The following is a 22395-nucleotide window of genomic DNA, read 5'->3' as shown; positions in this document are numbered from 1 at the left end:
GTTTCCTGGAGAGCATCCAGTCCTCGACCTTGCGTATACAGTGCGCGGCCGTCAACTCGACCTCCTCGATAGACTCGCCGTAAACCTCCAGCGTTATGTCGTCTGCAAAGCCGACGATCACAACCCCTACAGGGAACTTGAGTTTTAACACTCCGTCATACATGACATTCCACAACACCGGGCCCAGGATAGAACCTTGCGGAACTCCTGCGGTAATTGGGACGCACTTCTGACCCTCCTCTGTGTCGTAAACAAGTACTCGATTCTGGAAATAATTTTCCAGAATCTTGTACAGCGACACCGGTACATGGATGCTCCTGAGCGCGAGCGCTATGGAGTCCCAACTGGCACTATTGAACGCATTCTTCACGTCGAGCGTGACGATTGCGCAGTAGCGTATTCCCCTTCTCTTGCGCTGGATTGCTACCTCCGCCGTCTTGATGACGGAAGAGATTGCGTCCAGCGTGGACCTGCCCTTCCGGAAGCCGAACTGGTTACTTGCCAGACCGTGTACACCCTCCGTGTACCTCACCAGTCTGTTGAGGATGATCCTCTCAAGCACCTTGCCCGCGGTGTCCAGCAGGCAGATAGGCCTATATGCCGATGGGTCCCCTGGCGGTTTCCCAGCCTTCGGCAATAAGACCAGTCTCTGCCGCTTCCACCTGTCCGGAAAGAGACAGTCATCCAGGCACCTCTGCATGACTGCCCTGAACAGCCCGGGGGCCGTTTTTATCGCCAGCCTGATCGCCAGGTTAGGGATACCATCCGGTCCCGGTGCCTTGCTCACCTTTAGGGATTTGGCGATCACGATGAGTTCCTCATTCGTAACCCTTGCCTCCTCCCCTGCCTCGACACGGCTGTCGTCGCTCACGGATTGGATGCTCGGCAGGTTGGCCGACCATCTCTGGTCTATGTCTGAGATACTGGAACGTCGGACGTGAGACTCGACCGCCGGAGGCCAAGGACTTGGCTCGTGGCGTGGAAAGAGTCCCTCGATGATACGCTCCAGCATCGCTGGTGATCGCTCTGCAGGCGCCAGCGCGCCTTTAGTCTTGGCCATTACGATCCTGTAGGCGTCACCCCACGGATTTGTATTGGCACTCGCACATAGCCTATCGAAGCAGGCCCTCTTGCTGGCCTTTATCGCACTCTTTAGCATCGATCTTGCCGAACTGAATGCTGCGCGGCGCTCTGTCCTCTCTTCTTCGTTTCGCGCACGCTGCATCCTCCGTCTTGCACGGAGGCACGCACTGCGAAGGTCGGCTATCGCGTCCGTCCACCAGTAAACCGGTGGCTTTCCATTCCTAGGTTGGCGAGTCCTAGGCATGGTGGCGTCGCACGCCCGCGATAGCATAGCAACTAGTTGGTCAGCAGTCGGGCGAAGCCAACTGCCCCCCTCGCGCTCCCTTCTCATTGCCTCTTCGAATACCTCGGCATCAAAGTGCGATGTCTTCCACCCGCGAACGGTCGGAGTGTTGGCTCTACCCGTCGCTTGCCCCCTCTCGTTGTTGTCTACACTAAAACAGACCGCCTGATGGTCGCTATTAGTGTAGCCATCGTCTACCCTCCAGTTCTTGATCAGTCCTGGGCTGGAGAACGTCACGTCGATGATCGACTCCGCACCATTTCTGCTAAATGTACTTTTGTTCCCAACGTTGGCCAGATCTAGGTTGAGCTTTGCAAAAGCCTCCAACAGGATCTGGCCCCTCTGGTTCGTGAAGCAACTTCCCCACTCAACAGCCCAAGCGTTGAAGTCGCCCGCCACCACCAACGGCGTTAGGCCCGTTAGCTCCATGGATAGGAGGTCGACCATCTGGATGAACCTTTCGGTAGACCAACGTGGCGGAGCATAGCAACTGCAGTAGAACACTCCGTTCACCTTAGCAACTACGTACCCTTCTTCTGAGGTTGAGACAACCTCCTGAACCGGGAACTTGCTCGTCGTACATATGGCCGCCAATCTGGACTTATCCGCAACCCAGTTACCGTTTCCGGGAGGGATGCGGTAGGGGTCCGATATGACGGCGATGTCCGACAACGACTCAGTGGCTGCTTGGTGTAGCAGCTGCTGAGCCGCGAAGCAATGGTTCAGGTTCAGTTGCGTCACCCTTACGCCCGTGGTTTCGCAGCCGGCTTACCGGCTGGGCACCTGGGGCCTCCCATAAAGTGTTTGGCGTCCCGTTTCCCGGAACATACCATGCACTTGGGAGACTCCCCACAGTCCTTTGCTTTATGGCCTGCACCTCCACATCGCCTGCACAGCTGGCTCCTATCGGGCCCCTTGCAGGTCCAGGACTTATGTCCGCCCTCGAAGCACCGGAAGCAAATGTCTGGTTGCTGTAGTATGCCCAGAGGACATACCGACCAGCCGACCTTCAACTTGCCCTCTTTCAGGGCCAGGTTAGCGTCCGCCGACGGTAGTCGGAAGGTAGCTACCTGGGTCCCCGCCGGACCTTTGCGGAGGCGGATTGACTCCTTAGCCACCTCCACCCCGCACTTCGCTTTAAGGGCTTGTGCAATGTCGCACCCCTCAGTGATTTCGTCCAGGTTTTTAAGCTGGAGAGTCACTTCTGAGGTGAGTGCCCGCACTTGCACCTCCTTCCCTAGGACCTTTTCGGCTACCGTTTTGTAGGTAGCCCCCTTGTTCTTGGCGTCCTTCCGGAGCTCAAGTATCATCTCGCCAGTGCGAGATCGGCGGATACTCCGCACATCCGCCCCCAGATCCTTGAGCTGGGTTTCCCCTCTCATCTTCTTCAAGACTTCTGAGTACTTCGACCCATCCGTCTTGAGTATGAGGGCATCACCCCTACTCCGCGCCTTTTTGACCTTTTTTGGTCCTCTGGCTGCTCCGCCATCATGACGCGTCGCACCTTCCCGACGCTTCCTACCCTCTACGGTAGTCCAAGGATTGCCCGTAGCCTCCACCTGTGCCTTTTCCGCGGTGGACCTTGAACCGGTTGGCGTGTGTTCCCGTGGGAGTAGCACGACCAATCGTTTCTTGGTGTTCCCGGGGGCCGTTTCCCCCGGGGACTGCCTCGTTCGCTTAGCGACCTGCCCCGTGGAGCAGACCGACGCGAACGAGGGGGCGTCTGTCTGCACCTCTTTAGATGCAGTCGCCCTCCCGGTCCTGGCCGCTTTCTCGGCCGCCTTCACCCGAGCTACGAGTTCTTCGTGCTCCTTTCTGGCTTCATCAATGGTGCTCCGAAGCAGGAGGAGGCTCTGCTTCAGGTCGCCAGCGATGTTTCGCCTGTTCGCCGAGAACTCGATTATGGCATCGAGTTGTTCAGACAGCGCCGCCACTCTTGGCCGCGTGTCCATGCACCTTTCGACGGCCTTGACTAGCAAGGGACCGTCCACCGAGATGTCTGGTGTGGACACCGACGGATTCGCCGTTTTTCCACCTCCAGACTTCGCCGCATCCGTCTCCGCCTTCTTCTGCGGAGACCGCTGGATGCCACCTCGTGCGAAGGGATTTGGTAACCCCTCCGCACCCGTCTCTTTTTGGTTCTTCGAGCTCATTTTTGTTAATTGGGTCCCCCTTCCAGCCGCTATCCTTGTCCATAGATGAGAAGTCGCTTGTATGGTCCCATGGTAATCTATGCCGAAGCAGTGAGGCCATGGGTAAGGGGGGTCGCCATAGTACCTTATGAGCACTATGACGCCCCCGCCCGCGTAAGTCAGGAAAGGGGCATCTTGTCCTAGGACTAGTTCCCCCCCATCTGATCCTTCTCTGCCTGATTCCCACCAGGCAATGGACGCGGAACGTACTGGAAGGCCTGCCAGGTTTTACGGGACGGAGACCCCTGCACCGGGTACCATCTCGCCGTTTCAAGCCGCTGTCACGCGACTTTACTAAGGGAGCTCGATGCAGGTGCCAGCCCTTGGTCGTGGTTCCTTAGCGTATCCGACTCGAATCCGTTTCGTTCGCTGCCAGTTGCCATAATTGGGACCTTACTGGTGTCGGCCCCAATGGACGGGGGAGTGCATTTGGTTGATGGGAGCGGCACTACTCGCTCCGTCAGAGATGCTTCCGGGTAATTGTGGCATTTACGAGGAGTCGACGGCCCAGTGTCCGACCCTCACCACCCCTAAGCAATCTCCCGCTGCTGGTCCAGGGCTGTTAGGTACTGTCAGCGGTCGCCCTCATATAACGTGACCTCGGCGGTCGCCACGCGCCGACCCGTGGTGGCATGCAGCTGTGTAGTGTGAAAGAAGCCGTTCGTACTGTACCCGTAATCGACCGTTCAGTGACAAGAGAATTTTTTGACGTTCCGCTAGTAAGACATTCGGAAGATTCGGACCATGAAGAGAATCCTAATGGACATTCAGAAGCGTTTTCCGAGGAAGGCTCCGAAGCTGGTTCCGTGGTTAACAGTGATGAAGGAAATTTAGATTCGACTATGTATGGCAGCCACTGGAAAGGTGCATTTTCGTTTCATGGTTTTCCGCTGGACGAAATCGCTAGACGTTCGACATGCAAATCGAAGGGCGTTCCACCAAGAAGGCTGATTGAGGAGATTTTTTCAGCTGAAACTTCCGAGGAGGAAATAGAACCAAGAAATTTGAAGGAAGCGTTGAGCTGCGATAGGAAAGAAAAATGGAAAGCAGCTATGTTAGACGAAAAACGGAACGTGGGAACTGGTGAATTTACCTGAGGGACGCAAGCCTGTCGGTTGCCGCTGGGTTTTCAAGTTGAAACGAAACGCAGCTGGTGAGGTGACCAAGTATAAGGCACGTCTGGTGGCGCAGGGATTCTCCCAGAAATACGGCGAAGACTACGACGAAGTTTTTGCACCAGTTACCACCCATACAACGCTTCGATTACTGTTAGCAACAGCGAGCAAGAGGATATGAAGCTGAGGCACTTTGATGTGAAAACAGCTTACTTGCATGGACAAATTGACCAAGAGTTGTACATGCTGCAACCTCCTGGCCATGCAATAAAAGGTAAGATGAACATGGTGTGTCGCTTGAGGAGGAGTATTTACGGACTGAAACAGTCTGCTAGGTGCTGGAACAAGCGACTGGACGCAGTTCTTAAAGGCATGGGGTTTAAGCAAAGCATGACGGATTCCTGCCTATATACGAAGTTGGTAAACGAGAAGCGAATCTATGTGTTGGTGTATGTAGATGACATTCTTGTTGGCTGTAAAGATGAAGCGGAAATTAGTGTTGTGTTTAGAGCACTACAGAAAGAATTCGATATCACGGATCTGGGTGACCTAAGTTACTTTCTTGGCTTGGAGATACGTTGCGAAGCTGGAGTTTATAGCCTGTCTTTGGAAGGCTATATCGATAGAGTGGCGGAGAGGTTCGGACTTCGCGAAGCGAAAGGAGCAAAGACTCCGATGGAGTCTGGATATGTGAAGGAGGAGGACAAAAGTTCCGTACTCGCTAATGGGGCCAAGTATAGAAGTCTTGTCGGTGCATTACTGTACATAGCGGTCTGTGCTCGACCGGATGTGGCAGTGAGTGCATCAATACTCGGTCGAAGAGTGAGTTCACCGACAGAGGCGGACTGGGTGGCTGCGAAGCGAGTCGTTCGCTACCTGCAAGCAACCAAGAATTGGCGATTGCGGTATGACAATGCTGGTGGTGGTGACCTAGTCGGATATTCCGATGCGGATTGGGCGGGTGATATTCGTACTCGGAAATCTACCACTGGTTTTGTGTACATGTTCGCTGGTGCGGCCGTTTCATGGTGCAGTCGGAAGCAATCGAGTGTAACACTGTCTTCGATGGAGTCGGAGTATGTGGCGCTCAGCGAAGCAAGTCAGGAGTTGGTGTGGCTTCGGTGTCTACTCAAGGAATTGGGTAAACCTTGCCAAGGGCCTGTGACTGTGCTAGGAGATAATCAGAGTTGCATAACTTTTGCAAGCTCTGAACGTACAAGTCGGCGTTCAAAGCACATTGAAACTAGAGCGCATTTCGTTAGACAGTTGTGTGACGATAAGGTGTTGAACCTGAAGTATTGTCCAACGGAGCATATGGTGACTGATATACTTACAAAACCACTTGGTGCGACCAAATTTGAAAAGTTCGTCGACATGATGGGATTGGAAACCAGTGGTGACAGCATTGATTGAGGAGGAGTATTGGAGAGACAATCATTGTATCACCCCTAGTGTACGTGCGGTGCGTGTGCAGCCCTGTCTGCTGCACACACTGTTGAGTCGTAAGCAGCGAGACTGTGTGAGTGGTCACTGCGAATGCGCGCAGAGTATAAGTAAAACCTTTTCTTCTGTAACAGACGCACTCTCGATGTAACAACATATCTTTAAATAAATTTCCTTTTTTGTTCGTTGAAATAATTATCTTCGACATTCTATTTCACTGTAATTCGAAGTCCAAGAGGTTATGGGCTCAGGTGACGCAAAAGTGAAATAGTTTTGTAGTGTTTTGAATATTTTTTTTTCGACGCGAAGTGTTTGAGTGAAAATTTAAGACGGTTAGTATAGTAGTGCAAGAAAACAAAATGGCGGATACGAAGGTTGCGGTTGAGAAACTGAATGACAATAATTTTGGAATCTGGAAGTTCAAAATGAAACTCCTGTTGACGCGGGAAAAGCTGTTGAAAGTGGTGACAGATCCGAAACCGGAAAATGCGGATGCGAACTGGGTCTCGAATGACGAGAAGGCGCAGGCATTGATCGGATTGGCACTGGAAGATTCGCAACTAATACACGTTATGCAGCAGGAGACGTCGAAAGGAATGTGGGATGCCTTGAAAAAGTATCACGAACGGTCATCTCTATCCAGTAAGATCCATGTTGTGCGTCAGCTGGTATCGCAACGTATGCCGGAAGGTGGAAAAATGGCGGACCACCTGAAAATGATGACGGAGCTGCGCCTCCGGCTTACAGCGCTAGGCGAAGAGGTGAAGATCATTGGTTCGTTGCTTTGATGCTTTCTAGTCTACCTTCTTCGTACGATGGTTTGATCATGGCGCTTGAGAGTCGGCCGGATGCCGATCTAACTGTTGATTTTGTGAAAGGGAAGCTGTTGGATGAAGGCCGGCGGCGTGACGAAAAGTCTGCTGAGGCGGATAGTGCTTTTGCAACGTCTTCGTTTAGTGGAAGGCAGAAGAAGGTGTTTAGCGAAAAACCAAAAGTGAAGAAAAAAAAAGAAAAAGTATGCCATTACTGTAAAAAGGAAGGACATTTTCGGCGTGATTGCCGAAAGTTGCTTCAAGATCGGCAAGAGAAGGGAAAAGCAAATGTGGCTGCCGAGTGTGAAGAATGTTTCGAAATGTGTCTGGCGACTGGAAGTGCCGGAGAAGCAAGTGTGTGGTATCTTGACTATGGTGCTACATCCCACATGACCAACGATGCATCTTTACTTGGAGAACTCGACGGATCCAAAAGTGCTACCATCTGCTTGGCCGACGGCAAACAAATTAAATCGGCTGGTGCTGGCTCTGGTAACATTGTCTGTGTTAACGGTGAAGGTGCTAAAGTGAACGTGAAATTGGAAAACGTTTTTCACGTTCCATCGCTCGCAAGCAATTTGCTCTCGGTGAGTAGAATTGCAGACCTGGGACTCAGTGTGCTATTTGAAAAATCGGTGTGCAAAGTGCTCAAGGGAAACGAAGTGGTCTTGGTCGGTCAACGAAAGGGTGGTCTGTACCATTTGAAGCAGTTTCCGGACAGAGCCCTGCTGGCTTTAGAGGAGCATGGTGGTTCGTGTGAGCATCTGTGGCATCGTCGCTTGGGCCACCGGGATTCGAAAGCTGTAATGAAAATAGTGCGTGAGAATCTGGGCCACGGCTTGAAGGTTGGTCAGTGCAATGTGAAATCGGTGTGTGGGCCATGCTGCGAGGGGAAGATGAGCCGAGACTCGTTTCCCAAGGCTTCGAAGAGTCGAGCTAGTGAAGTTGGTGACCTTGTGCACAGTGATTTAGGAGGGCCAATGGAAGTGGCAACACCGAGTGGAAATCGGTTTTATATAATTCTTGTAGACGATTACAGTCGCTATTCGGTTATTTATTTGCTCAAGCAGAAGTCGGAAGCGGAAGTAAAAATCCGTGAATACTGCAATATGATGAAAAATCAGTTTGGACGTTACCCCAAGTGCATCAGGTCGGATGGGAGTGGCGAGTATTCTGGAAGTGGCTTGAACAAGTTTTTCGTTGACAATGGCATCGTTCAGCAAATGTCGGCTCCATATTCACCGCAGCAAAATGGAGTGGCAGAACGAAAGAACCGATATCTGAAGGAAATGATGCGCTGTATGCTGTCTGAATCTGGTTTGGAGAAGAAATTTTGGGGCGAGGCGATCAACACGGCAAATTATTTGCAGAATCGCTGCCCATCGTCGGCGGTTGACTGTACTCCGTACGAAAAGTGGAACCGGAAGAAACCTTCGTACAGTCACCTGAAGATATTCGGAAGTGAGGCATATGTGCATGTTCTGAAGGAGAAGAGGCGGGCTCTTGATATGAAGTCCGAAAAGTTGATTTTTGTCGGTTACGCGGTGGGACGAAAAGCATATCGATTTCTCAACGTTCAGACCGGTCGAATTACGATCAGCAGAGATGCAAAATTTCTTGAGCTGTGTAGTGTGAAAGAAGCCGTTCGTACTGTACCCGTAATCGACCGTCCAGTGACAAGAGAATTTTTTGACGTTCCGCTAGTAAGACATTCGGAAGATTCGGACCATGAAGAGAATCCTAATGGACATTCAGAAGCGTTTTCCGAGGAAGGCTCCGAAGCTGGTTCCGTGGTTAACAGTGATGAAGGAAATTTAGATTCGACTATGTATGGCAGCCACTGGAAAGGTGCATCTTCGTTTCATGGTTTTCCGCTGGACGAAATCGCTAGACGTTCGACACGCAAATCGAAGGGCGTTCCACCAAGAAGGCTGATTGAGGAGATTTTTTCAGCTGAAACTTCCGAGGAGGAAATAGAACCAAGAAATTTGAAGGAAGCGTTGAGCTGCGATAGGAAAGAAAAATGGAAAGCAGCTATGTTAGACGAAAAACGGAACGTGGGAACTGGTGAATTTACCTGAGGGACGCAAGCCTGTCGGTTGCCGCTGGGTTTTCAAGTTGAAACGAAACGCAGCTGGTGAGGTGACCAAGTATAAGGCACGTCTGGTGGCGCAGGGATTCTCCCAGAAATACGGCGAAGACTACGACGAAGTTTTTGCACCAGTTACCACCCATACAACGCTTCGATTACTGTTAGCAACAGCGAGCAAGAGAGGTATGAAGCTGAGGCACTTTGATGTGAAAACAGCTTACTTGCATGGACAACTTGACCAAGAGTTGTACATGCTGCAACCTCCTGGCCATGCAATAAAAGGTAAGATGAACATGGTGTGTCGCTTGAGGAGGAGTATTTACGGACTGAAACAGTCTGCTAGGTGCTGGAACAAGCGACTGGACGCAGTTCTTAAAGGCATGGGGTTTAAGCAAAGCATGACGGATTCCTGCCTATATACGAAGTTGGTAAACGAGAAGCGAATCTATGTGTTGGTGTATGTAGATGACATTCTTGTTGGCTGTAAAGATGAAGCGGAAATTAGTGTTGTGTTTAGAGCACTACAGAAAGAATTCGATATCACGGATCTGGGTGACCTAAGTTACTTTCTTGGCTTGGAGATACGTTGCGAAGCTGGAGTTTATAGCCTGTCTTTGAAAGGCTATATCGATAGAGTGGCGGAGAGGTTCGGACTTCGCGAAGCGAAAGGAGCAAGGACTCCGATGGAGTCTGGATATGTGAAGGAGGAGGACAAAAGTTCCGTACTCGCTAATGGGGCCAAGTATAGAAGTCTTGTCGGTGCATTACTGTACATAGCGGTCTGTGCTCGACCGGATGTGGCAGTGAGTGCATCAATACTCGGTCGAAGAGTGAGTTCACCGACAGAGGCGGACTGGGTGGCTGCGAAGCGAGTCGTTCGCTACCTGCAAGCAACCAAGAATTGGCGATTGCGGTATGACAATGCTGGTGGTGGTGACCTAGTCGGATATTCCGATGCGGATTGGGCGGGTGATATTCGTACTCGGAAATCTACCACTGGTTTTGTGTACATGTTCGCTGGTGCGGCCGTTTCATGGTGCAGTCGGAAGCAATCGAGTGTAACACTGTCTTCGATGGAGTCGGAGTATGTGGCGCTCAGCGAAGCAAGTCAGGAGTTGGTGTGGCTTCGGTGTCTACTCAAGGAATTGGGTAAACCTTGCCAAGGGCCTGTGACTGTGCTAGGAGATAATCAGAGTTGCATAACTTTTGCAAGCTCTGAACGTACAAGTCGGCGTTCAAAGCACATTGAAACTAGAGCGCATTTCGTTAGACAGTTGTGTGACGATAAGGTGTTGAACCTGAAGTATTGTCCAACGGAGCATATGGTGGCTGATATACTTACAAAACCACTTGGTGCGACCAAATTTGAAAAGTTCGTCGACATGATGGGATTGGAAACCAGTGGTGACAGCATTGATTGAGGAGGAGTATTGGAGAGACAATCATTGTATCACCCCTAGTGTACGTGCGGTGCGTGTGCAGCCCTGTCTGCTGCACACACTGTTGAGTCGTAAGCAGCGAGACTGTGTGAGTGGTCACTGCGAATGCGCGCAGAGTATAAGTAAAACCTTTTCTTCTGTAACAGACGCACTCTCGATGTAACAACATATCTTTAAATAAATTTCCTTTTTTGTTCGTTGAAATAATTATCTTCGACATTCTATTTCACTGTAATTCGAAGTCCAAGAGGTTATGGGCTCAGGTGACGCAAAAGTGAAATAGTTTTGTAGTGTTTTGAATATTTTTTTTTTCGACGCGAAGTGTTTGAGTGAAAATTTAAGACGGTTAGTATAGTAGTGCAAGAAAACAAAATGGCGGATACGAAGGTTGCGGTTGAGAAACTGAATGACAATAATTTTGGAATCTGGAAGTTCAAAATGAAACTCCTGTTGACGCGGGAAAAGCTGTTGAAAGTGGTGACAGATCCGAAACCGGAAAATGCAGATGCGAACTGGGTCTCGAATGACGAGAAGGCGCAGGCATTGATCGGATTGGCACTGGAAGATTCGCAACTAATACACGTCATGCAGCAGGAGACGTCGAAAGGAATGTGGGATGCCTTGAAAAAGTATCACGAACGGTCATCTCTATCCAGTAAGATCCATGTTGTGCGTCAGCTGGTATCGCAACGTATGCCGGAAGGTGGAAAAATGGCGGACCACCTGAAAATGATGACGGAGCTGCGCCTCCGGCTTACAGCGCTAGGCGAAGAGGTGAAGATCATTGGTTCGTTGCTTTGATGCTTTCTAGTCTACCTTCTTCGTACGATGGTTTGATCATGGCGCTTGAGAGTCGGCCGGATGCCGATCTAACTGTTGATTTTGTGAAAGGGAAGCTGTTGGATGAAGGCCGGCGGCGTGACGAAAAGTCTGCTGAGGCGGATAGTGCTTTTGCAACGTCTTCGTTTAGTGGAAGGCAGAAGAAGGTGTTTAGCGAAAAACCAAAAATGAAGAAAAAAAAAGAAAAAGTATGCCATTACTGTAAAAAGGAAGGACATTTTCGGCGTGATTGCCGAAAGTTGCTTCAAGATCGGCAAGAGAAGGGAAAAGCAAATGTGGCTGCCGAGTGTGAAGAATGTTTCGAAATGTGTCTGGCGACTGGAAGTGCCGGAGAAGCAAGTGTGTGGTATCTTGACTATGGTGCTACATCCCACATGACCAACGATGCATCTTTACTTGGAGAACTCGACGGATCCAAAAGTGCTACCATCTGCTTGGCCGACGGCAAACAAATTAAATCGGCTGGTGCTGGCTCTGGTAACATTGTCTGTGTTAACGGTGAAGGTGCTAAAGTGAACGTGAAATTGGAAAACGTTTTTCACGTTCCATCGCTCGCAAGCAATTTGCTCTCGGTGAGTAGAATTGCAGACCTGGGACTCAGTGTGCTATTTGAAAAATCGGTGTGCAAAGTGCTCAAGGGAAACGAAGTGGTCTTGGTCGGTCAACGAAAGGGTGGTCTGTACCATTTGAAGCAGTTTCCGGACAGAGCCCTGCTGGCTTGAGAGGAGCATCGTCGCTTGGGCCACCGGGATTCGAAAGCTGTAATGAAAATAGTGCGTGAGAATCTGGGCCACGGCTTGAAGGTTGGTCAGTGCAATGTGAAATCGGTGTGTGGGCCATGCTGCGAGGGGAAGATGAGCCGAGACTCGTTTCCCAAGGCTTCGAAGAGTCGAGCTAGTGAAGTTGGTGACCTTGTGCACAGTGATTTAGGAGGGCCAATGGAAGTGGCAACACCGAGTGGAAATCGGTTTTATATAATTCTTGTAGACGATTACAGTCGCTATTCGGTTATTTATTTGCTCAAGCAGAAGTCGGAAGCGGAAGTAAAAATCCGTGAATACTGCAATATGATGAAAAATCAGTTTGGACGTTACCCCAAGTGCATCAGGTCGGATGGGGGTGGCGAGTATTCTGGAAGTGGCTTGAACAAGTTTTTCGTTGACAATGGCATCGTTCAGCAAATGTCGGCTCCATATTCACCGCAGCAAAATGGAGTGGCAGAACGAAAGAACCGATATCTGAAGGAAATGATGCGCTGTATGCTGTCTGAATCTGGTTTGGAGAAGAAATTTTGGGGCGAGGCGATCAACACGGCAAATTATTTGCAGAATCGCTGCCCATCGTCGGCGGTTGACTGTACTCCGTACGAAAAGTGGAACCGGAAGAAACCTTCGTACAGTCACCTGAAGATATTCGGAAGTGAGGCATATGTGCATGTTCTGAAGGAGAAGAGGCGGGCTCTTGATATGAAGTCCGAAAAGTTGATTTTTGTCGGTTACGCGGTGGGACGAAAAGCATATCGATTTCTCAACGTTCAGACCGGTCGAATTACGATCAGCAGAGATGCAAAATTTCTTGAGCTGTGTAGTGTGAAAGAAGCCGTTCGTACTGTACCCGTAATCGACCGTTCAGTGACAAGAGAATTTTTTGACGTTCCGCTAGTAAGACATTCGGAAGATTCGGACCATGAAGAGAATCCTAATGGACATTCAGAAGCGTTTTCCGAGGAAGGCTCCGAAGCTGGTTCCGTGGTTAACAGTGATGAAGGAAATTTAGATTCGACTATGTATGGCAGCCACTGGAAAGGTGCATTTTCGTTTCATGGTTTTCCGCTGGACGAAATCGCTAGACGTTCGACACGCAAATCGAAGGGCGTTCCACCAAGAAGGCTGATTGAGGAGATTTTTTCAGCTGAAACTTCCGAGGAGGAAATAGAACCAAGAAATTTGAAGGAAGCGTTGAGCTGCGATAGGAAAGAAAAATGGAAAGCAGCTATGTTAGACGAAAAACGGAACGTGGGAACTGGTGAATTTACCTGAGGGACGCAAGCCTGTCGGTTGCCGCTGGGTTTTCAAGTTGAAACGAAACGCAGCTGGTGAGGTGACCAAGTATAAGGCACGTCTGGTGGCGCAGGGATTCTCCCAGAAATACGGCGAAGACTACGACGAAGTTTTTGCACCAGTTACCACCCATACAACGCTTCGATTACTGTTAGCAACAGCGAGCAAGAGAGGTATGAAGCTGAGGCACTTTGATGTGAAAACAGCTTACTTGCATGGACAACTTGACCAAGAGTTGTACATGCTGCAACCTCCTGGCCATGCAATAAAAGGTAAGATGAACATGGTGTGTCGCTTGAGGAGGAGTATTTACGGACTGAAACAGTCTGCTAGGTGCTGGAACAAGCGACTGGACGCAGTTCTTAAAGGCATGGGGTTTAAGCAAAGCATGACGGATTCCTGCCTATATACGAAGTTGGTAAACGAGAAGCGAATCTATGTGTTGGTGTATGTAGATGACATTCTTGTTGGCTGTAAAGATGAAGCGGAAATTAGTGTTGTGTTTAGAGCACTACAGAAAGAATTCGATATCACGGATCTGGGTGACCTAAGTTACTTTCTTGGCTTGGAGATACGTTGCGAAGCTGGAGTTTATAGCCTGTCTTTGGAAGGCTATATCGATAGAGTGGCGGAGAGGTTCGGACTTCGCGAAGCGAAAGGAGCAAGGACTCCGATGGAGTCTGGATATGTGAAGGAGGAGGACAAAAGTTCCGTACTCGCTAATGGGGCCAAGTATAGAAGTCTTGTCGGTGCATTACTGTACATAGCGGTCTGTGCTCGACCGGATGTGGCAGTGAGTGCATCAATACTCGGTCGAAGAGTGAGTTTACCGACAGAGGCGGACTGGGTGGCTGCGAAGCGAGTCGTTCGCTACCTGCAAGCAACCAAGAATTGGCGATTGCGGTATGACAATGCTGGTGGTGGTGACCTAGTCGGATATTCCGATGCGGATTGGGCGGGTGATATTCGTACTCGGAAATCTACCACTGGTTTTGTGTACATGTTCGCTGGTGCGGCCGTTTCATGGTGCAGTCGGAAGCAATCGAGTGTAACACTGTCTTCGATGGAGTCGGAGTATGTGGCGCTCAGCGAAGCAAGTCAGGAGTTGGTGTGGCTTCGGTGTCTACTCAAGGAATTGGGTAAACCTTGCCAAGGGCCTGTGACTGTGCTAGGAGATAATCAGAGTTGCATAACTTTTGCAAGCTCTGAACGTACAAGTCGGCGTTCAAAGCACATTGAAACTAGAGCGCATTTCGTTAGACAGTTGTGTGACGATAAGGTGTTGAACCTGAAGTATTGTCCAACGGAGCATATGGTGGCTGATATACTTACAAAACCACTTGGTGCGACCAAATTTGAAAAGTTCGTCGACATGATGGGATTGGAAACCAGTGGTGACAGCATTGATTGAGGAGGAGTATTGGAGAGACAATCATTGTATCACCCCTAGTGTACGTGCGGTGCGTGTGCAGCCCTGTCTGCTGCACACACTGTTGAGTCGTAAGCAGCGAGACTGTGTAAGTGGTCACTGCGAATGCGCGCAGAGTATAAGTAAAACCTTTTCTTCTGTAACAGACGCACTCTCGATGTAACAACATATCTTTAAATAAATTTCCTTTTTTGTTCGTTCAAATAATTATCTTCGACATTCTATTTTACTGTAATTCGAAGTCCAAGAAAGTATTCACTTTAGAATTTTTATCATTATTATTAATATTATTATAATTATTATTTTTATTATTATTATTATTATTATTATTATTACTATTGTTATTCGTATTAGTATTACTGCCTTTTTTTTATTTTGATCCATTGTAGTTTGAAAAATTGTTTTTAAAATTTAATAGCAACTACTTGACCACATTCGAATATTTTTCGTTTGTGTGCGGTAGAGCGTAACACTCCCGCAAAATGGACGACATGCAGATGCAACTATTCCTGGATGTGGAAACAAATGGGGAAGAGATTGAGATCTCCCCCATCAATTCCCCTCTACCTTCCTTTTATCGTTTGTGTGCGGTAGAGCGTAACACTCCCGCAAAATGGACGACATGCAGGTGCAACTATTCCTGGATGTGGAAACAAATGGGGAAGAGATTGAGATCTCCCCCATCAATTCCCCTCTACCTTCCCCGCTACCTAGCCCCGTACCAAGGGTACCGGCAACACGGGTGAAAGCTTACCCAGATGCTTCGAAAGGTCCGTTCGCAGTTTACTTCAGGCCCATAAAGAAGCCTCTAAATATTATTCAAATCGGCAAGGACCTGGCAAAACAGTTTTCGGACGTAACCGAAATTACAAAGGTTAGTCCGAACAAACTGCGAGTTGTTGTGAGTAGCTTGAAGCAAGCAAACGCAATTGCTAGCTACGAGCTCTTCACGAGAGAGTACCGCGTGTACATCCCTGCCAAGGACGTGGAGATCGACGGTGTGGTTACCGAAGGAAGCCTCACGGTCGATGACATTTTGCGTCACGGGGTTGGCTGCTTCAAGAACCCCCTGATTCAAGATGTAAAGATACTGGATGTCAAGCAATTGCATTCAGTATCCATCGAAGAAGGGAAGAAGAAATTCTTCCCACACTGAGTGACGCTATAAAAGGACATTCCGTGTTGAGAGAAGCTCATTTCCTGGTCGACCGTCAAAGCGAACAGTTCGGCTTCCCTTCGATCTGAGTTGGACCCCACCAGTGGTAATCTAATTCAGATATCGTTGTTGGAATACAGCCCGAAACTGGACGTGATCGGCACTGGGGACCATTGGAAGCCGTTGGAAGAGACCATTGGAAGACTTGGAAGCCGTTTGGATGCTGCCGATAGTAATTAGTGTAGGTATAGTGTGTCGTATACCAAGCGTGTGTATGTGTGTGTGAGTAGCGTGTGTATGTGTGTGTGTGTGAGTAGCGTGTGTGTGTGAGCAGCGTGCGTATGTGTGTGTGTAAGTAGCGTGTGTATGTGTGTGTGTGTGAGTAGCGTGTGTATGTGTGTGTGAGTAGCGTGTGTATGTGTGTGTGTGAGTAGCGTGTGTATGTGTGTGTGAGTAGCGTGTGTATGTGTGTGTATGAGTAGCGTGTGTATGTGTGTGTGAGTAGCGTGAGTATGTGTGTGTGAGTAGCGTGTGTATGTGTGTGTAAGTAGCGTGTGTGTGTGAGTAGCGTGTGTGTGTGTGAGTAGCGCGTGTGTGTGTGTGTAGATAGTGTGTGTGTGAGTAGCGAGTATGTGTAAGTACCGTGTGTGTGTGAGTAGCGCGTGTGTGTGTGTGAGTAGCGTGTGTGTGTGAGTAGCGTGTGTGTGTGTGTGTGTGTGAGTAGCTTGTGTGTGTGTTAATGTGTGTGTGTGAGTAACGTGTGTGTGAGTAACGTATGTGTATGTGTGAGCGGCGTGTGTGCGTGTATGTGTGTAAGTGGCGTGTGTATGTAAGTGGTGTGTGGGTGTGTATAAGTGTGTGTGTGTTTTATAGGCAACAAGTGTGTGTGTATTTTATAGGCAACAAGTTAATTATTTTTCCAATTAGTTTGTATGCATAAACCAGGTGTAGGTGTTTTTTTTTTGTTCATGGATTGTTGTATATGGTATTTGTACGTTTGGTGTGTTATATACTATGGCTATGACAGAATTAAATATTTACACCCACAATAGTCCCACGTCAAGCCTTCGTTTGTGCACTCAAGCACATACCCTTTAACTTTTTAATTTTAAATCAAACCAGGAGTACCCACCGCTTCCTGGGGCACCAAAAACCCCTCGTGCACCCATTTCTCGATCAGAAGATAAAAAAGAAACAGGGTTCATAAAATTTTCTGATATTGTGGACTGGATATTTAAAACATTCAACATACCAGATCCCCTACCAAATATTCTTCTTGCCCTTCTTCCTACAGTGAAAACCTTTTTCGAAGCAACTAGCAGCAACTTGGCCCCTCATTTCAGCTATCATATCTTTCGATGACTAATACGGCGAAAGAGGTTAGGAATTTTATCACTGTATTACAGTGGAATTGCAGAAGTATCATCCCCAAATTCGATCTTTTTTCTCTTTTAATAAATACATACAATTGTGACGTATTTGCGCTCTGTGAAACCTTTCTCAATACAAACGATCAACTCAATTTCCACGATTTTAACATTATTCGTCGAGATCGAGACTCACACGGTGGAGGGGTACTTTTAGGGATTAAAAAGTGCTATTCCTTCTTCCGAATCGACCTCCCCTCGATCTCGAATATTGAAGTCGTTGCCATTCAAACGAATATGAATGGCAAAGACCTATGCTTTGTTTCGTTATATATCCCTCCATCCGCGCGGATTGAACAGAGGCATCTCACTGATAAAGCAGAGTTGCTTCCCGCGCCTTTTTTGATATTGGGAGATTTTAATTCTCACTGTTCGCTATGGGTGTCGCTGTACGACGACAACCGATCTTCTTTAATCTGTAACTTAATCGACGACTTCAATATGACACTTTTGAATACTGGGGAAGCGACACGTGTACCTAATCCTCCAGCACGCTAAAGCGTGCTTGACCTATCCCTTTGCTCGACATCACTAGCGTTAGATTGCCAGTGGAAAGTAATCAAAGATCCCCACGGTAGTGATCACCTGCCAATCGTTATCTCAATTGCTAATGGGTCAACTCCAACGGATCCAATCAATATTGCGTATGACCTCACACGTAACATTGATTGGAAGTTCTATGAGACCATAATATCGCAAAGAATCGAGTCCCACGTGGAACTTCCTCCGGAGGAAGAATACGCGTTCCTTTCTGGCTTGATCATCGACGCCGCGACTCAAGCTCAGACGAAACCGATACCCGGGGTAACGATAAGACGGCGGCCTCCCTCCAAGTGGTGGGACATAGAGTGCTCAGACCTGTGCGCGCGGAGGTCCTCGGTGTATTTGGCCTTCCGAGAACAAGGCACTATCGATTTGCTCCGAAAGTACGATGTACTGGATAGACAAATGAAGAGCTTGATGAAAGCAAAAAAACGCGGATACTGGCGGCGGTTTGTGAACGCGTTGTCGAGGAAACAGCGATGAGCACTCTTTGGGATACCGCCAGGCGCATGCGGAATCGCAACGTTTCGAATGAGTCCGAGGAGTATTCAGATCGCTGGACACTCGATTTCGCCAAAAAGGTCTGTCCGGACTCTGTCCCCGAACAGAAGACCTTTCGCGACGCGTTTTTAGTAGCTACGGAAGAGCCTCCATTTTCGATGTTGGAATTTTCAATGGCTCTCCTCTCGTGCAAAAATAATGCTCCAGGGTTGGATAGAGTTAAATTCAACTTGTTGAAGAATCTACCCGACTCTGCAAAAAGACGCTTGTTGGACTTGTTCAACAAGTTTCTTGAGCTAAACATTGTTCCGCACGACTGGAGGGAGGTAAAAATCATTGCTATTCGAAAACCCGGAAAACCTGCCTCTGATCACAATTCTTATAGGCCGATTGCTATGCTCTCCTGCCTCCGGAAATTAATGGAGAAAATGATCCTCTTACGGTTAGACAAATGGGTCGAAACAAATGGTTTACTTTCAGATACTCAATTTGCCTTCCGCCGGGGCAAAGGAACGAACGATTGCCTAGCGTTGCTTTCTACTGAAATTCAACTCGCCTTTGCTCGAAAAGAGTAAATGGCTTCTGCATTCTTGGACATTAAGGGGGCTTTTGACTGTGTCTCTGTAGAAGTTTTAACCGAGAAACTTCATTTGCAGGGACTTTCACCAAATTTAAATAATTTTTTGCTCAATTTGTTGTCAGAAAAGCATATGTATTTCTCACATGGTGATTCGACAGCTTCCCGAATTAGTTACATGGGTCTTCCCAAGGCTCATGTTTAAGCCCTCTCTTATATAATTTTTACGTCAATGACATCGATGAATGTCTTGCAAATTCATGCACGCTACGGCAGCTTGCAGACGATAGCGTTGTATCCATTACTGGAAGCGAAGCTAACGATCTGCAAGGACCATTGCAAGATACCTTAGACAATTTGTCTGAATGGACTCTTAAGCTGGGTATCGAATTCTCTCCGGAGAAAACTGAGCTGGTCGTTTTTTCTAGGAAGCATAACCCAGCTCAGCTGCAGCTCCTACTAACGGGCAAAACAATCACTCAGGTTTTAGTCGCTAAATATCTCGGGGTCTGGTTCGACTCTAAATGCACCTGGGCTTGCCAGGTTAGGTATCTGACACGAAAATGCCAACAGAGGATTAATTTTCTTCGTACGATTACCGGAACCTGGTGGGGAGCCCACCCAGGAGACCTTCTAAGGCTTTACCAAACAACGATATTGTCTGTAATTGAGTACGGGTGTTTCTGCTTCCGCTCCGCAGCAAACACACATTTGATCAAACTGGAACGAATACAATATCGTTGTTTGCGTATTGCCTTAGGTTGCATGCAGTCGACCCATACGATGAGTCTTGAAGTGCTAGCGGATATTCTGCCGTTGAAACATCGTTTGGAATCTCTCTTACCGGTTGCTAATTCGATGCACAGTTATGAACCCATTAGTAATTGAAAATTTCGAGAGGTTGGTCGACCTTCAATCTCAATCCAGATTTATGACTTTATATTTTGACTATATGGCTCAAGATATTAATCCTTCTTCATACGATTCCTCCAATGTCGCACTTTTAGATACTTCTAATAATAAATATTCTTCGACACCACCATGAAACAAGACATTTCTGGTATCCCGGATCAATTGCGACCCCAAGAGATCCCTAAAATTTTTTCCAATAAGTTTAAACATGTTAGTTATGATAAAAGGTTTTACACTGACGGATCTAATCTAGATGAGTCCACTGGCTTCGGTGTTTTCCACGAAAATTTTACCGCCTCCTACAAACTCGATGCTCCTGCTTCCGTGTACGTCGCAGAACTTGCTGCCATTCAGTACTCTCTTGGGTTCATCGAAACCCTGCCCATAGACCACTACTTCATCTTCACAGACAGTCTCAGTGCCATTGAGGCTCTGCGATCGATGAAGACTGTGAAGCACACCCCGTATTTCCTTGGGAAAATACGGCGGTTTTTAAGTGCTTTAACAGATAAAAATTACCGGGTTACCTTGGCGTGGGCCCCTTCTCATTGTTCCATTCCGGGCAATGAAAAGGCTGACGCTTTAGCTAAGGTGGGTGCTATTGATGGCGATATTTATGTGAGACCAATTGCTTATGATGAATTTTATAGCATTTTGCGTCAGAGAACACTCAACAGTTGGCAATCATCATGGATCTCAGATGAACTGGGACGGTGGCTACATTCCATTTTTCCTAAGGTATCGACGAAAGCATGGTTCAAGGGGTTGGATGTAGGTCGGGACTTCATTCGCGTGATGTCCAGACTTATGTCCAATCACTATACGTTAAACACGCATCTGTTTCGTATAGGGCTTGTAGACAGTAATCACTGCGTTTGTGGCGATGGCTACCATGACATCGAGTATGTTGTTTAGTCGTGTACCGAATACTGTGGTGTTAGGTCTGAGCTTATAGATTCCCTTCGGGCCCGAGGAAAACAACCGAACGTACCCGTTAGAGACATTCTGGGAAGCGGTGATCTCCAGTACATGACACAGCTATACGGGTTTATAAAAAATGCTGGCATTAAAATTTGATTTTTTTTATCTATTTGCTAGAATACAATTTCTGTCACAAACTGAAAGAGAATGATACACCCGGCTGGAGACACGAAAACGAAGACTCGGCATCTCTATGTTTACGCAGACACCTCAGACCAAAACTGCTCAAATAGAACATCACTGGTTAGCCACGTACAAATGAATACATTCTGTAATATAAAATAGTTAAAAACAAAATTGTAACACCCCTCCTCTCACCCTCAATCCCCACTAGCTCGTAGTCGGCCGCGAGAATAAAAAAAGGCCTCCCTCTTTTCCCTGCTAATTTAGAATTTAAAAAAAAAATGTACTTGGCTCAGTTAAACATAAATTGTATCGTGCCGTGTCAAATAAACTATTTAAAAACTAACTTTGACCTGTTTTTGTTTTCTTCTCTTTTCAATTACCAAAGCAAATGTCAAGTCATATCAGCTCACTGTAGTGTGAACGCTCGAAGTGATATCGGATCTCTAACGATATCAGGTGATATCCGGCGTAGTCTGAACAAGGCATTAAATGAAGTATGTACTTCTAACGAAAATTAAAAAAAAAATAATAATAACCAATGGCCAATCTAAGCCTTAGGTAAACATTCGTTTATTTGTTTAGTAAGTTAGCCTCAGCAGGAAACTCATAATTCCTCATGTTTTTTAAGGTGAATCGGGACGTGGTCGCGATCAACTCGAATTTTGCAATCTAATTTTTTCTTGATTTATGAAGACTACTTACATGAAACTTTGATCAATTGTTTTCACAACTGTTGCATGCCTGAAGTAGCAATTTGAGTGCTGTTTATTTAGTGGAAGCCGAATTTTTTACGATCAAAATACAGAAGTAAAAAGAACTCTAACCTCAAAATTGTATAGGAAAAGGCCACAATCCCGATTCACCTTAAAATTGCATAAAAATATTAACTCAAATTTGAAGTGTACTAAGTTGCGGATATAAAATGTGCAGCGTTATTTATGGATGACCATTATAGCTAACTTAAAATTGCTTCTTTCCTACTAATCTAACATTAAGGCAGCGTGGCCGAGTGGTCTAAGGCGCTGGTTTTAGGCACCAGTCAGAAATGGCGTGGGTTCGAATCCCACCGCTGTCAAAAGTTTTTTTGTATGTGTGCTGTATGCATGTTTCGTTTTCAATTAGGTGTACCACGAACATGCCAAAAAAAAACGGAACAAAAGTTTTTTTTGTTACCGCGTGATGATTTTTGCAGAGTTGATCTGTATTTCATTCAAAAATCAGATAAAATTATTGGTACTTATTACGGAAGTCACTTCACGGTGAAATAAAATTCATTCTCATGATCACTCCACTTTTTGAGACCTATTCCCGATTCCACCTTAAGGGAGGGGACAAAAATTTGCTCCGAACCTGAGACGCTGAAAAATGGGATAAAGACGACCTT

General features: G+C 47.5%; 1 protein-coding gene and 1 non-coding gene across 4 annotated transcripts in view; one reads left to right on the top strand and one right to left on the bottom strand.

The window, feature by feature from the left end:
• LOC129731001 (N-glycosylase/DNA lyase) overlaps positions 1–22395 on the bottom strand; it is a 224363-nt gene that overhangs the window by 10497 nt on the left and 191471 nt on the right. The window lies entirely within an intron of this gene.
• On the top strand, positions 22007–22086 carry Trnal-uag (transfer RNA leucine (anticodon UAG)). Its single transcript has one exon. It is a non-coding gene; the product is annotated as a tRNA-Leu (tRNA).

The sequence above is a fragment of the Wyeomyia smithii genome, chromosome 3, assembly GCF_029784165.1.
Source record: "Wyeomyia smithii strain HCP4-BCI-WySm-NY-G18 chromosome 3, ASM2978416v1, whole genome shotgun sequence".
NCBI classification, from domain to species: domain Eukaryota; kingdom Metazoa; phylum Arthropoda; class Insecta; order Diptera; family Culicidae; genus Wyeomyia; species Wyeomyia smithii.
This window is presented reverse-complemented; position numbering and strand designations above follow the sequence as displayed.